Source organism: Phalangium opilio, unplaced genomic scaffold (genome assembly GCF_054372755.1).
Source record: "Phalangium opilio isolate 3A_F unplaced genomic scaffold, DU_Popi_V2 ptg000086l_1, whole genome shotgun sequence".
Lineage (NCBI taxonomy): Eukaryota > Metazoa > Arthropoda > Arachnida > Opiliones > Phalangiidae > Phalangium > Phalangium opilio.
Window position 1 is genome coordinate 756,275 of NW_028324191.1, and position 16,157 is coordinate 772,431.

The 16,157-nt window shown below is 36.6% G+C and overlaps 1 long non-coding RNA gene across 1 annotated transcript; it reads right to left on the reverse strand.

Annotated features, from left to right (window-relative positions):
- Positions 1–5,155: 5,155 nt before the first annotated feature.
- LOC149650525 (uncharacterized) lies at positions 5,156–7,569 on the reverse strand. Its single transcript, XR_016371556.1, has 3 exons — positions 7,373–7,569; positions 6,923–7,279; positions 5,156–5,596 (listed from the first exon to the last, which is right to left on the reverse strand). It is a non-coding gene; the product is annotated as an uncharacterized LOC149650525 (long non-coding RNA).
- Positions 7,570–16,157: the final 8,588 nt, after the last annotated feature.

A 16,157-nucleotide genomic window follows, 5' to 3' on the forward strand; every position in this document is an offset into this window, starting at 1 on the left:
AAGACCATAACCAAGGCTGTATCACCTTGCCCTGCAAACTGGGGCCCCGAACATAGTCATTGTTCCCCTGGGCAGTGTCAAAGCCCTTTAAATCCTCCTACTTCTCCCTCACATCCTAATGGGAATATCCCTTACAACCGTTAGACTCTAGAGCCAAAGCTAATGCAAACAACTCCTATAGAGGTCAAAGATCTTATAATAGATATAATAATCAGAGATCAAAATCTCCTGGTCATCAATTGGCCTTGTCCTACCCATCTACACGTACTATACATGTTATAATTGTCAGAAACCAGGTCATCTTACACCCGACTGTCAAGAAAAAAAGATTAGCAAGTCGGGGGAAGCCCAGACGGGAGAGAGACCACGAGGGACCTCTCCCGTCTAGGCTTCCGCCGCCCAATAAATTCCCCTACCAAAAAGCGTGTCGCGTTCCCCCTGAGGATTGAATCCGTCAGGAAAGGTTCAGTTTATAAAAGGGTTACCATTCCCGTTACTTTTGAACACGCGACAGTTCACGCTAAATTAGATAGTGGGGCCGATGCCTCTTTTGTCAGTTTAGATCAGTGGCAAAAGATTTGTAAATATAGAAACTCTTCAGAATTACCTGAAGATGAACAATTAGATTGTGTGGTTTGGGGCGATGGCCGATATACTTTTACAAAAGGTTCTCAATAACTAGAGTTTACTCTTAAGTCAAATGCAAGTGAGAAACCAGTTAAATTTAAATTCTACATAGTTCCTTGCCTGAATAGTGACTTCATATTGGGTCAAGATTTCCTTGAAGAAAATAGGGTCAAGTTAGATTTTGAATCATCTCAATGTTTAGTGGGTAACTTAAAGATCCCTTTTCAATTCCATCTGAAAAGGATCCTATAGATAAGGAGATTGTGAATAGTATTAGGGACGCAGTTTCCGCAGCCTCTATCTCTGATGAACAACGTCATCAATTAGAATCCCTTTTATTGAAATTTCCTGAGTTATTTTCGGATAAAGTAGGAAGAACAGGACTAGTCTTCCATGAGATTCATACGGGAAATAGTGCGCCCATAAAATCTCAGCCTTATCGTGTTAATGACCAGAAAAAGAAAATAATAGAACAACATGTTAGGGAAATGTTAGATGACGGGATAATCAGACCCTCAGTATCTCCTTGGGCTTCGCCAGTTGTTTTAATTGATCAAACAAACCGGGTAAACCCTATAGGTTTTGTATTGATTACAGAAAACTAAACAGTGTTACCATTAAGGACCCTTATCCTTTGCCTAATATAGAGGACATGTTAGCTAGGGTTGGAAGAACGAAATTTATAACAACACTTGACCTGAAATCAGGGTATTGGCAAGTGGAAATGCACCCTAAGAGTAGAGAAAAAACTGCTTTTGTGACTCATATGGGAAAGTACGAGTTCAATGTACTCCCTTTTGGGCTCTGTAACGCCCCTAGCTCCTTTCAGCGTTTAATTGACGAAATGTTTAGAGATGCCGATTACTTCCAATTAATAGACTATTTAGATGATTTAATCTCTCTTAGCGAGGATTGGGATCAACACTTAGCGTGTTTAGAATACGTCCTAAATAGATTAAATGAAGCGGGTCTCACCCTTCAGTTAAAAAAATGTCGGTTCGCTCAGAAAGAAGCTACCATATTTGGTCACATAGTAAATGAATCAGGAGCATTTAGATCCTTCTAAGATAGAAGACATACAGAAATTCCCTCCTCCTAAAAATGTTAAGGAAATCCAGAGATTTTTAGGGATGGCAGGTTGGCACAATAGGTTCATTAATCACTACTCTCAAATAATAGCCCCTATTAATAGACTTAAAAGAAAGGATCAAAAATTTAATTGGGGTTTCAAACAGCAACAGGCGTTCGAAAAGATCAAGGAAGAAATCTGTAAGGCTCATCCCTTAGCTTCCTTTAGAAGGGATTCCCCGTGCATTCTCACTACGGATGCTAGTGATGCAGGGTTAGGTGCCCTTCTTTCCAAAATACAAGACGATGTAGAAGTTCTAATAGCTTATGCTAGTACAGGACTAAAAGATGCGGAAACTAGGTACTCCACTAGCGAGAAAGAGTGTTTAGCCATTTGTTGGGCAGTTAAGAAGTTTAGGCCCTTTCTAGAAGGTCGTAAATTCACTGTCCTTACTGACCATCAGGCTCTACAGTGGTTATTTAATATCAGGGAACCAAATTCTCGTCTAGTTAAATGGGCTTTGTACCTTCAAACCTTTGATTTTACTATCAAACATAAGAAAGGAGTAGAAAATGTAGTAGCAGACGCTTTATCGAGAGCTCCGATAAACGTCTTAAGCAAAAATTTTAGCTCCTCCACTTCAAATTCTACCAGTAATTTGGATCCAACTAGTAGTAGTACTAGTCAAAATTCTACCGATAGTAGTAGTTCAACTTCCTCTAGTGCGTCTGTTGAAGGTCAGATTCGTCCTCCAGGTCCTAGAGCCCTATATTTAGTCTTTACAATAGAAGACGTAAGAAAATCTCAAGGGAAGACCCATTCGCTTCCCCTATTATAAATTCCTTGCAAGGACCTAACCCAGTTAGGCATAAAATGTTCGAACTAAAGAATGATCTTCTCTATAGAAGACCTTACAGGAACTATCCTGAAAAAATTTATTTACCTCCTCGATTAAGGCTAGAAGCCATGAGGTTATTACATGACCACCCACTATCAGCTCACAGGGGCAAAGATAAGACCCTAAGTAAAGTAACATATAGATATGTGGCCTACTATAGTTAGTGATGTCCAGGACTATGTTAGAGGATGCACCCTATGCCAACAATTTAAGGCTAGATTTAAGGCCAGGGCTAATGCAACCCTCTGAAATAACAAGTCCTTGGGACCAAATTAGTGTCGATATTATGGGACCTTTTCCCCAAAGTAGACACCACTATAAGTATTTAATAGTCTTTGTCGACTACATGACAAAATTCGTGGAGATGATACCACTTAAAACTATTACAGCTAAGACTTGTGTCCAAGCTTTTAAGTCTACTATTTCTAGGTGGGGAGCTCCTAAAGCTATTCTTAGTGATAGAGGGGTACAATTCACTTCAAAACTTTGGCTGCAAACGTGCAGAGCTTTTAGAATTAATCCAAAGTTTACCACCCCCTACACACCTAAGGGAAATCCCACCGAACGAGTAAATAGAGTAGTAGGCAAACTCATATCATTCTATGTAGGGAATCATCATGATAGATGGGATGAATCCCTTGACCTTCTTCAATTCGCTATAAATTCCGCGCCCCATGAAACCACGGGCAGATCCCCTTTCTTTTTGAATTTAGGGCGGGAGCCACGTCTCCCTTGGGATTTAGAAATTGAAGAACCCATTCAAGACCCTGATGACCCCAGTCGTAGTAGAGCTTTAAAAGTTCTTAAGGAACAATTTGAATTTAGTAATGAATTATCTAAGTTAGCAAAAGCTCACCAAAAGAAACACTATGACCTCCGCCATGACCCTCTAGAATTTGAGGTAGGAACCCTAGTATGGATGGAAACACATCCTTTGTCAAGTACGGAAGGTCAAGTTATGAGAAAACTCAGTCCTAAATGGGCAGGTCCCTTTAAAATAGTTGCCAAACATTCTCCCGTTGTCAGTGAGTTAAAGGACGCTAACTCAGGGCAGAATGTAGATTAATCAAAAATGTCTTCATTAGAATCAAGTCCTAATGTCCTATCGATAAGACTGAGGTTATCACTTGACTGAAGGATCAGATATTAACTTTTCTTTTTAATTGAAACTTAAAGGCATGCTTAAGAAAAAACAACGTTCCATTACCGTTTTCCTTTAAAATAACTTATTTTACAGGTAATCAATTTCAAAAATTTACTTATCTCGGGTTTTCGGGCACAATTCCATTCCCCCAAAACATTTTATCATTACATTAATCACTTTTGAGAGAGTACGTGTATGACATTCCCTCATTTGTGCCCGGCATGCTTCGCAGTGGATACGTTTTAAGACAATGGCGGAAAATTAAGTAGGGACAGTTAGATTTTTACTCGTGGTTATGAAAAATGATGTAATGTCTAGTGTACTTCAGTCAACAGTCATACTGTTCATTCTCATAGCTCAGGACATGATTAATGCTGCTCACTATTTCTCTCTCTAGTTTCAAACAATGGTTAGAGACCATTCAGTGCCGCAGGTCGCACATGAATATATTTCAACTACAGTTTACATCAATTCTCTGTGGTCGTACTATTAGCGGGTTAAGCACTAATTTGTTCAGAACATGTCTCGAAAGTGTGCTTGTTGTAAGTTTTTAAAGCAGTGTTGCCAATGTGTGGGTAATTTCCCACATCGTGGGAGATTTAGGTTTGGTTTTAGGCTCTGTGGGGAAAAAGTAATATTTTTCCGAAATCAATCAAATGTCGGAATTTTCCTGTTCAAGGGTTAATAGTGCAAAATTTTCAAAAATGCACTAATTTTAACTGCACAGTTAAAATTAGTGCATTTTCGAAAATTTTATGCGGTTTAATAATTTCAAGCGACATTTTGAAATAAATTCGGTGATTTTAAGTTTGGCACTGAAAAAAAGAAAGCATATTTTGAGAATTTTAAAGCTTTATAGCATTTGTACATATTGTCAAAGCCATGCGGAGTGATATTCCATATTAAACTTAGTATGATAAAATAGTCCAGATAAATATGACTGTTAAAAAGGGGGTGTGGGAAATGCGGCAAATTTTTAAAATGGAAGTGGGAAAATCCACTTTCTAACATTAGCAACACTGATTTGAAGGTTTTGGTCATGGCTAAACAGACCGCTCATTCAGTTTTCTATTGTTTTAAAGCTTATTTTGACACGTTATCTCTCAAAAGTAATGTAATGATAAAATGTTTTGGGGGAATGGAACTGTGCCCGAAAACCCGAGATAAGTAAATTTTTGAAATTGATTACCTGTAAAATAAGTTATTTCAACGGAAAACGGTAATGGAACGTTGTTTTTTCTTAAGCATGCCTTTAAGTTTCAATTAAAAAGAAAAGTTAATATCTGATCCTTCAGTCAAGTGATAACCTCAGTCTTATCGATAGGACATTAGGACTTGATTCTAATGAAGACATTTTTGATTAATATCTGCTCCTTCAGTCTTCATTTTAATTAAGATTGCGCGTGATCGAGTAGGCTATGGTCCGGTCAAAAGAAATCTTCAGTTCAGCGTTGTAAATAAGGCGGTGGCACAGGGAAAATGACCAGTTTAAAAATTAAATCGGAGGGGGAGCAGTGGTCCACAGGACCACTAAGGAAATTCTAGGGTAACCAGGGTCCAGACATTATCTCAACTATTTTAATTACCCACTTCTTTAGTTTAGCAGACGCCGCGCCCTGGTCAATGGTCATGGACCAGTTCATTTATTCCTGGGCAGGGGGTCGCTGGCCCAATGTCTAGTTTTAAAAAAAATCCCTATTTCCCACCCTGCTTCAGTTGGGAGTCCTGGAGCTCCTAAAGTCCAGAGATGCATATGACAAGGATTCATTTCTCATAAGCGAGAATGGCCAACTCTGTTGTGTTAGAGACAGCCTGGCAGCCTGGTATTTTTTTACTTCTAAGTCAGCTGGGTTTTCACCTTTAAAAGTTAATACAGCCCTTTGAATTTAAATAATTAGAAATGAGAAATGTTATTAAATGAATAAATCTATACGGTTGCAGTTGTGTCGAAATGAGAGCAATTAAATATGTGTCTTTGATATTTAGCTCTGATAATTTCAGAAACTTAGTAAAAAGTAGTGTTATGTATTTAACCAGAATTTATTTTATTGAAATTTATTAGTAAAAAGTAGTGTTATGTATTTAACCAGAATTTATTTTATTGAAATTTATTAATAATTATTTAATTTAAAAAATTGTAATACTATTTTATGTTTTAAATTTTACAAATAAAATTCAAAACAGTAAACATAGGGCAAAGGTTATATTGTATTATAAATAGCCAGTGGGATTGATTTTAGCTATATCGCAATTAGAGCTCGACATTTTCTATCCATTATCCAGAAATTAGTAATTAATTTGAATGAAAATAGGTGGATATCTTTTATTAATTGGGAAATAATGCACACACTTTACATTTAAATTTTAGACGTTAATTTATTATTTACTTTGTGTATATAATATTCAGCATTAATTTCACTAAGGAAATAAACTAATTACCTACGAGGAATTAACTAGTATATATGTTTAAAATTATAATTTAATCGTTTAAAACTAATATGGTTTTGAAGCGGTCTTTGTAATTTAGTTATTAAAATTTGTGATTATCGATTGGTCAATATTGAAAATTAACCAATGGTGGAACTAATTTTTTTTAAACTCAGTGAAACTGAAATATCAATGAATCATCTACTGAAAGAGGTATCAACCTATTATTTTTTTTCAAAAGAAGGTAAATAAGGATTAGATGGCCGCTTGCTGCTTCAAACAAGATTTTTAACCACGAATAGAATATTTTGTTAATTTTAGTCAAATTTAGATATTCGGTAATCGAGTTGATATTTATAAAGCCCTTTTTGCCCATGTCTATTTTAAACTTTAATCACAGATTTTGCTTACCATTTCACAAGCATAATAAACACTACAGAAGGACGGAAATCTATCTGTGATCGGTAACAGTGACCAATATAGCAATTTGCCCAATTAATCGGTTTGAACTTCATTTGCACATTTCTATTCGTTAATTTGAAATGTTGCGAGAAATTTGAATGGATTATAAGTAGATATCTCTTTCAGAAGATAATTTTTGATGTTGATATTTAAGATTCATTGAGTTAAAAAAATTGGTATTGGTATTTCAATTAAGCTTTGATATCAACATCGTTTAATTTACGATATGGGCTTATGATGGTAGTCTGTTTATAAGATTAAATCGTTACTTTAAGTGTCACTACACAGTATCTACCTCCAAAATCGAGGGTTAGTAACTTTGTAAGCATCTCCTAGTCACAGGATATCCGAGGGTCAATTTCTTATATCATTGACATGCGATAATCCAAGATCTGACTTTTGGCAAGGCCTGGCGCCGTCAAATTCCTTTTAAAGCATAGATCATATAGTATCCACCCTTGATTTTCATTTCGCAACACACATTGGATTCGTAAACCTCGACACGCATCACGATTAGAAGCATTAAAAGGCAAAAACAACACACTGACCAGTGACCGCATACATTTTTAGTAAAGAACATGTGTCACTAGTCTACAGCTGTTTTCGGCGCTGAAGCGACCAAGGCTTAGCGCAATTTCACGGGTTTCACCGCCTTAAAAAAAGTGGCAAGTTTATAAATAGATTGTGGGACAATAAAAAGGTGGAAAATTAAGAAATTAGGCTTATATTAAAGCTTGAAACCTACTTTATATTATATTTAAAATCCATCCATCAGCAAATCCTCAAAAAATATGAAAATGACAATGAAAAAGGACCCACTCTCAAATTTTTTCCCCTTAAAAAAATGGCGGCCGCCACAAACTGGGTAATATTGTCACGGCGGCAATATAAAAGCAGTCTTATCTCACTACCGATAGGCCATTTCAACCAAAAGGCATTAAGAAAAAACAATCGGATTAATATGACGCAACTAAACGCAAAAAAGGCCAATTTTGGTCGCGCTGATATTTTCTAGTAAATCAGTCTATCCATGCTTAAATAACGCAGATTGGGGTAATTTTGAAAATTTAAAATTAAACATACTTAAACTTAAAATTAATCAATGAAAGCTGGAAAGCACAAATACTAAATATGAGGCTTTCGTTTAAAACCGTTTTCAAATCAAACAAACGTATAGTTATATCATGACGGCTACAACAAGATGGTTATCTGTAAAATATTTTCCCATGTTATTTCTATGGGAAAATTTCGAGGTTTTCGTCAAAATCTATGATTATTTTTATGGAAATGAAAACCACCCTTAGCAACTTTATTTTTTATAAGAAAAACTAATGGATGGATCTTTTTGAAATTTTAACCACATATTTAGGGCCCGAATTGTAGTTCTGTGGAATTTTTTCAAAGCAGTTAATACGATACAAAAAAAGTTATAACCAATCAAAAAACCATCCTTATACATTAAAGTCGGTATGAAGTCTTATCTAAGAGAGCTATCGCTCTCCTAGAATTAGTTAACTTAGAGCATTTAAAACTCTACTGGACAAATGTAGCTGTCTTCGATAATGCCGGAAATGCCCCCACTTCACAATCGAACGTTGCAGATGATCCTGAGCCTAGTCCCGCAACAAACGGTGGTACCATGGACCACCCTCCTATGGCGACTTCCTCCACTACTTCATCTGAATCATCATCTTCTACTTTACCGTCTCCGCCTCAGGACGGTCAGGAAGTCAATCAACCGTTTATTCCTGCTATTCCAGATGTCCCTCAAACCCCGGCATCAACTACTCTAGAAGATCAAGCAGCGGATCAACAGATCCCTTCCGCAGTTCGAGATGATTCACATCAACCTACAGACTCTGATAGTGAACCGGGCATGGCCCTTTTTGAAGACCCTCCTCTCCTACTCCATACTAACCACGATATGAGGGCTTTTCAGTTCAATCATCCCACTAAAGATAGTCCGCCTTCTGCGGCAAAGGAGGCTTCCCCGTCTGATCATGAAAAATCAGTCGAGGAACCAGAGCTACACAAGTCAACCTCCAGTTTTACGGAAGAAATCCTCACGCCGGAACACAAATCAACGACTTCTGAACAATCAGTATCAGAACCGGCGTTACACCATTCTCCTTCTTCCGGTTTTCGGAAGAAATAGTACCTCCTGAACAGATTTCTACTCTTTCAGAAGAAATATCAACCCCTGAACAGATTCCTCAATCGCAATCCCAATCGCTGCGTGCATGTGATAGTTCATCGACCGCATTGTCGGAGTCTATGAGAACTCCTCGTTTAAATAGGGCTACATTACGCGATATTTATCAAGAACCTTTTAAATTGGAATGGCGACGAGAGGTATGTAAGAGGGCGACGGTTCAGCCCAGATGTAATGAAGTTGATATCTATTATCGACCTCCTGATAATAAACGATTACGGTCGAGATATGAGGTCCAAGTTTACCTCCAAAATAATACCATCCCGAACCTAACCAGGGAACATTTCTGTTTTTCCCGAGAGCCAATCTCTGTTTTCCCATGGGAATTTATCTCCCAAGCAAATAAGAGGACTTACTAATATATTTTATATTTAGATGGCCGAGGGAGGAAAGGAACATTCACGCCCCATATATTTCGACCCTCCATTAGGAGCGAAAATTATCCAAACTGGATTCCTCGCAGGAAATCAGCGCCAAATACGCTGATTTCTGCCTAAATTGTGGACAATCCTCACACCTGCAGAAGGATTGCTTTATTCCAAAAACGGATAAAAAGACTCCCGTTTCATGTATCGATTGCGGAGGTCCCCACTGGACCAAAGATTGCAGTACGCCTCCTCAAGAGATACCAATCATTCTTATGGTTTCACCGGGAGAGCGACGCTCCTTCGAAGTCGACGAACAACTTTCGGATCATGAAGCTAGGCATGAGCTAGAAAGCCGTCCAGTTACGGTGTATCGCCGTTTTACAGAAGAGCTACGTCTTGCTGAATCCGTCCCTGATTCTTCACTCCAGGACGTGACTCCTCAAGTTCCTGATATTGTCCCACTTCCCATTACTAGCTCTCTCCCTGCTCCAGATGCTCTCGCTTCTCTTGCTTCTCCTCCTTCAGCTCCTCGGCAACCTTGGAGTCCCGATGTATGTCCGATTGACGAAGATAGCATATTTTGGGTGCGTTTCGGACAAATGGGGTGCACCCCTCGCATCAGAATTTCCAAAGTACTTATAGCTTCGAAAGTTCCTAATACCAAGCATCCACTCATCTGTAGCACCCATACATGCTGGCGGTGCCATAAAACTGCCCACCACGTCGTTTCTGATTGCCCGGGAGGGCGAAGTAAGGAACCCTTGGAACGAAGAGCAGCTCGCAGACGAGCCCGATTGGAAGCAAAACACTCAAAGCAATGAAAAAAAAACTTTTTGTGATAACCCCTGCCAAAGTATTCTGGGTTCCTCGGGGTATCCCTTTTTTCTCTTGTAATAACCACAGTTCAAAGAGAGGGGGGGATGTAGCATGTCTGCCAGATTCTTGGAGTTTCTACTCCTTGTATCTGGCAGGTTATTAAGCCTCCATGCTACATGCTCCTCCTCCTCTCAGATCTTCTGTGATTTTTCTATTTAATTTAGTCACTCTTTAGTCGTCTCTCAAAGAGAGCGGTTGTTTATGTTTTACGTTAGATCTGTCAAGTGTATGTTACAGTAGGGTTAATCCCTTATTGCTATTAATAAAGTTATAGAAGACTCGTTTTCTTCTATTTTTGGATTCAAACGTAAGTTGTCTTAAATTCTTTTTTATGGCCCTCGGGAGGATTTCCCTTTATTTTAGTTAATTGCTATTGAGGGTTACAGCTGGCTTAACAAATTTCCAAGTTTGCACCAAACAAGTTTAAATCTCTAGTAAGTTTCTGAGAAGACTGATGTTAGAGAAAATATGATAAAGAACTTTCTTTCTCAAACTAATTTGTAAACTAATGTCGTCTTCTTAAGACAAAGGAACAATGTTTATCCTGTGTGGTTTCGTTTAATAGGTGGCTCTCTGTAGCACAGGAAAAATATGATATCGGTATAAATATAACCAGCAGTAAGATAAGGGACTAGAATTAAAGTGCCGTAGGACTGGTAATAGAGCCTAGCACTAGCGAACAAATTTGACGATTTTACGCCGCTTCCATCGCAAAGTGAAGAGTTTGGTTACCTCGATACTTCAAGTCCCTTATCTTACTTCTGATATAACCAAAGGTAAGGGTAAAGATTACATAAAAAGAAATACTTCTCAGTACCAATGACTTGTTATATTCATTTCATGCGAAAATAATTTGGGTATACACATTATTCATTACCAGTTATGCGAAGAAGGTCACACTTTACTCCGACCCCCTTCCTCCTATCTGAGCCGTACAACACACTCAGCCAATAATACCATATAGTTCGAAACCTTTTCACATTAGTGACTCTCCGGACTTGCCCGCCAACCTTAATAACCTAAAACTATAAAACAATCGTGTACATGAATGATTGTGGTTGTGGCTTGTCACTCGCTAGCGCCTGAAGGACAGATCACTCAGTGTAATTTGTGTACATTTGTAAGTGAGTAGACCATTTTAGAAATTACATACAGAGCAACTAAAACACAAGGGTGATTCCGCCATTGGGTTCTTCTCTCTCTCTCTCGCCTAGTAGCACCGCTATAGGCAGAGCGAGTTGACTAGCCTCCTGCCTCTAGTGAACTTTGGCACCGTCTGGCAGTGACCCTTGGTGCGAGGGAGAACACCCCAATGGTGGCCTCGCCCCTGTGTGTTTTCCGAAATGGTCTTTAAGCGTGCTAAAATGATTACGCGTAATACGTAACCGGTGTAAAAGTAGCACCAACAATGTAGAAAGGGATGGTGAAGTTTCAAATGAAGACTGAGTTATGACCAAGAAATTCTAAAGCACGGAGAGGGAAATTGCAGTGCAATCTTTTCTTAATAGAGTCGACAATAAAAATGTAGCATTTCGATTAAATATTCACGTCTTCCTTTCGAATTATGTCAAAGTTCGCTTGCTCTTATTAGAAAGTCAATAGAATATTTAAAGTATTCTATGTTGATACCTCAACACGTACTCCCTGCAAAATAATTAATTTCATGATAAAATGTTTTCGGAAAATGTAATTGTTCTTGAAAAAGCGTAGATATATAATTTTTTCAATTAATTTAGAGGGAATGGATCGATTAACAGTAAAATCAGTTGATTGAATTTAATATTGATTAAGGATTAAATGGATAAAAATAACTAAAACAATTGCAATATCTGAACTTCAGTCAAATGATAAACCTCTTACATATCGTTTGTTTTTTTCGGCCTTGGTCCAAACCAAGACGTTTTTTTATAATTTATTAAGTCTTTAAACGTAAACAACAACATTTTCCAAAATGACGTAATGTTATTGAGGAAGTAAATGAAGATGAAAAAAATAATTTGGAATAGGTGTAATATCAGAAGGGAATAAGAGAGAAGGGAGACATTAGAGCCTGCTATGGTAACAAGAGTCCGACCAACCTCAAGAAAACCGCGAAAACTTTGCGCAAGTACACAGCTTTTAACCAATTTACTGCAAAAATAGTTCTTTAACTTCTCCGCGGTATCAGGCGGCCTATTTGTCTGCTAGATTTTCATTCTCCAAAGGCTTAGGGCTGTCGATGTTTCGTACTTGTGTAATTATAACCTCAAGTATGTATTTTATTGAAATTAATTTTTATTTTTTAATATTAATTCAGAATAATTAGTTTTCATCTATTTATTATCTTCAAATTATCTGATTTTGGTATGTTTTCAATTCCCGTGCATCTAAATTAATTGCACAGCTTGATTTCGTTTATCAACATGAAATTCGGCCATTTTTATCTCCTTCAATGTAAAGTTGTAAACAAATCTACTTTTTATACGTCAACCGAGACGTCACCTTCTTATGTGACGTCACAGCTAAGGCAGAAGTTAGATAGCCAATCAAAGAAGGGTAGTTGATTTGAGGTTAGTAAGACTGTTGTTACGAGTGTAAAGCATTATGGAGATATAAAGTGTGTCCCTTCTCTCTTATTCCCTTCTGGTAATATTATATCGGAACTGAATAAACGTAAACATAAATTTATTTTGGAAAAGGTGTAATATTTTTTCAGAAACTAAATAAATGTGAACAACACTTTTTGGAAAAGGCATAATATTGTTTGGGAATTGAAAGTAACTGACGATAAATAACAATATTTTAGAAAGGCATAACATTATTTTCAAAATATTTGGAAACTAACCTATTCAAGCTGACCAACAGCCTAACACAAATTAACAAGAAGAAAATTTACATATAGTCAATGTCAGTGAGACCACTAATTAACAATTCCAATCAAAAATAATTTCACATATCCCACTTTTCTCCATTATTTTAAATAATAGCTTATTATTATAATATTGACCTATTTCCCCTGAACTGATTGAAAGTCAAGGTGCCAATTAAAAATAAGTTAAATTAAAATTTAATATTATTTATTATTTAAAACCTTATTGCTTACTGTATCTACAAGTACAGAAGCGGAAAAAAATTACTTTAGCTCGCTCATTTTAAATACAGTTTTTTCATTTTCTTGGACGTAAATTAAATGATAATTACATACATTTAAGTTGCGGAAACTAGTTTAATCAATATTTTCATGGCTTTCATCATCCATATTTGCAGAGTTTATCGGAAGGATTTCTTCTTTAGTGTTAAACGGATTATACAGTTCCCAGGCCATTTAAAAAAAAGTTATGATTGGGTCTAATGATTTGGTCCTACACATCTTCATGAACATATATTTCGCCATACGTGATGGGAATTAATGTTTATTTCTAGTGGACAAACAACAAAATGAGTAAGCAATATTATATGGAATGAGCGATATCCATCAAATGTAAAGTTACAAAATAACCTTGTTCCTGGATAAATTGAAGCCTTTGTGGCTCTCCACGAGGACTCAATGCTATTAGTGTGAATTTTTGTTTGCATCAACAATATCAACAAATTGCACCGAATGGTTAACCTTCAAGTTTTTATAACCTTCAGTTTCGAGGCAATCAAAAGCTTTCCAAAAATCAGAAACAATAGTTGTTCCGGGTAAATTCCAATCTATATCTATATTAATCAAAGCCCTGACTGACTGACTGATAATCAACGCCCAGCCCAAACCGCTTGCCCTAGAAGGCTGAAAATTTGCAGGAACGTTACTCATAAGTAGTAGGCGCGTACTAAGAAAGATTTTTCCAATCCGCCGCCATCTTAAAAAAATGGCGCCCAGAAATGAAAAAGTTCTTCTCTATGTAACAATTTTGGGTTCAATTTGTTGCAGAGTGCCTTTGCTCCCAGGGTGCTACAAAAATATTGGTCATCAGTAAAATCTACCCATTTTTTATATCATTTTGATGGAAGTTCTCATTACAAGCGAGCGACGCCGCGGGTAACAGCTAGTCCTTTATAACAACCAAGAGAGTTTCACCATCCATCTTCTCTACAGGGACCATAAAAACCTGACCAGTTCCACATTAGTAGCCACCAAATACCTTAAAATTTCTAATAATATATAACCTAATCCAACCTAATCTAACTTAAAGGGAATGACATACCCACTGGCCGTTGACTTTATGTCACCGATAATACTTTCGTTTGCCAAACTTTGATTCATCAATTTGCACTACAATGCCTTCTCCTCCAAATTTCTCTTTCTTAAGAATCATAGAATAAACAACTTCCCTATAAAAGGATGACCAATCGATCATAGTGCTAGACGAACTAATGCCAACTTGTTTCTTAAATGACGACCTAACCTAACCTTAAGCACACCTGTGGCCGTATTCTGCTCAATCAAATTAACGTACGGCAGAATAGCCACAGGCCAAACCTAATGTGGACCTACTCTGAAACTAACTTACCTATAATATGAATTGCAACATTATCTACCCAAAGATTAAACATGGCCATCAGCAAATGAACTGTTCGGATCCATAAATTGATTGAAGTCTATAATGATGTTATCATAAATGGTATATTTAGCCTGTTGACTTTTGATTTCATTTGAGGGAATTGCAACTTTCAGGACACTTAAAATGTGGTTCCTCTGGAATAAGGCCCCAAGACTGGAGTTGAGTCAGGAAATTCTCACTTCGTGATATCTCGTAAATTATAGTCAAATTTAATGACTCAGTCATTTTCGCGTTTCATATAAATTCAGTATTTTCTATCGCTAGTTTGACTTTCAAGTCCAATCCAACATAACCAAATAAAATTTTTTCGGATAAGTTACAACAAAAAATTGAGCTTAACTAATTAAAATTTCACGCGGACTTAATTTCATATTGGATTGGTTCAGTTTAGTTTCATAATAATTCGGTACATCTGGGAACTGGGATACTTCTTCGCGTTGGTCAGCCACCACCATGAAAATATTGATTAAAATAGTCCGCACAACTAACATTTCTTGGAGGTGACAATAACCATGCTTACTAGTAATAATTTTAAAAGGTACCAATATTTTGAGAAAAAAATATACAAAATTTAGTAATATTTTAAGAAAAACATACAAAATTTAGTAATATTTTAAGAAAAACATACAAAATTTAGTAATATTTTGGAAAAGGGTAAATTTATGCTGTTAAAAAAATTGCTAATAACAAAAACAGGCGCAAATTTAGCCGCTCAGGGAATTAGGGAATAAATTACAAAAAAAAACATGGAAAATATTGATTTAAATTAGTTTCCGTACCTTAAATGTATTTAATTATCATATAATTGACCTCCAAGAAATGATATTTATTGAAAAAACGGTATATAAAATGAGCAAGCTAAAGTAAAGTTTTGCCACAGAAGCTAAGGCTTCTGATGATCTTAGTGATATGGTTTTGTTGAGAAAATATAATTTCCCTTTCAAGAAAATACAACAAGTATCCTTTAAGTTATGTTCAAGAATAACGTTTCAATTACAATTCAGTAAATAAAATCTAATGGTAAAATGACTTCTAACAATTACATTATTATAATACATTATCTAGCCGAAATGGTATTTTTATTTATAATTTGTGTGGTCAATTTGTTATCACCTTTCACGTGAGAAGTCGCTAGGAACAATACAAAGTTGTTATACCCGCACTTCAAAAACCATTTTGTTTTTTCTTCTGGATTTAATGCAAGAAAAGCGATAAAAATATATCGCTTGCTTATGTTTTCCTTATATGCTGTTTTAAACACCAAGGGAAACATTCAGTAGCGAATATACAATATTTGCTGCATCTCACGGTTTCTCGCGCTTTTATTGACTACGTTCAACTATGCCTATCAGAAACAAACTTGGTTAAATGGCAGGTCAGTGGTACCAAAGTGAGATAATAATACGGTAGAAAACCGATGCATTTTTGAAATTTTACGAGGATGGAACCAGGACTTTTTGGTAAATTATTGCGATTAGTTGGGCCTCATCTGCAAAAGAATCCACCTGGTCGAAAACCAATATCACTCTACAGTAAACTTAACATAAA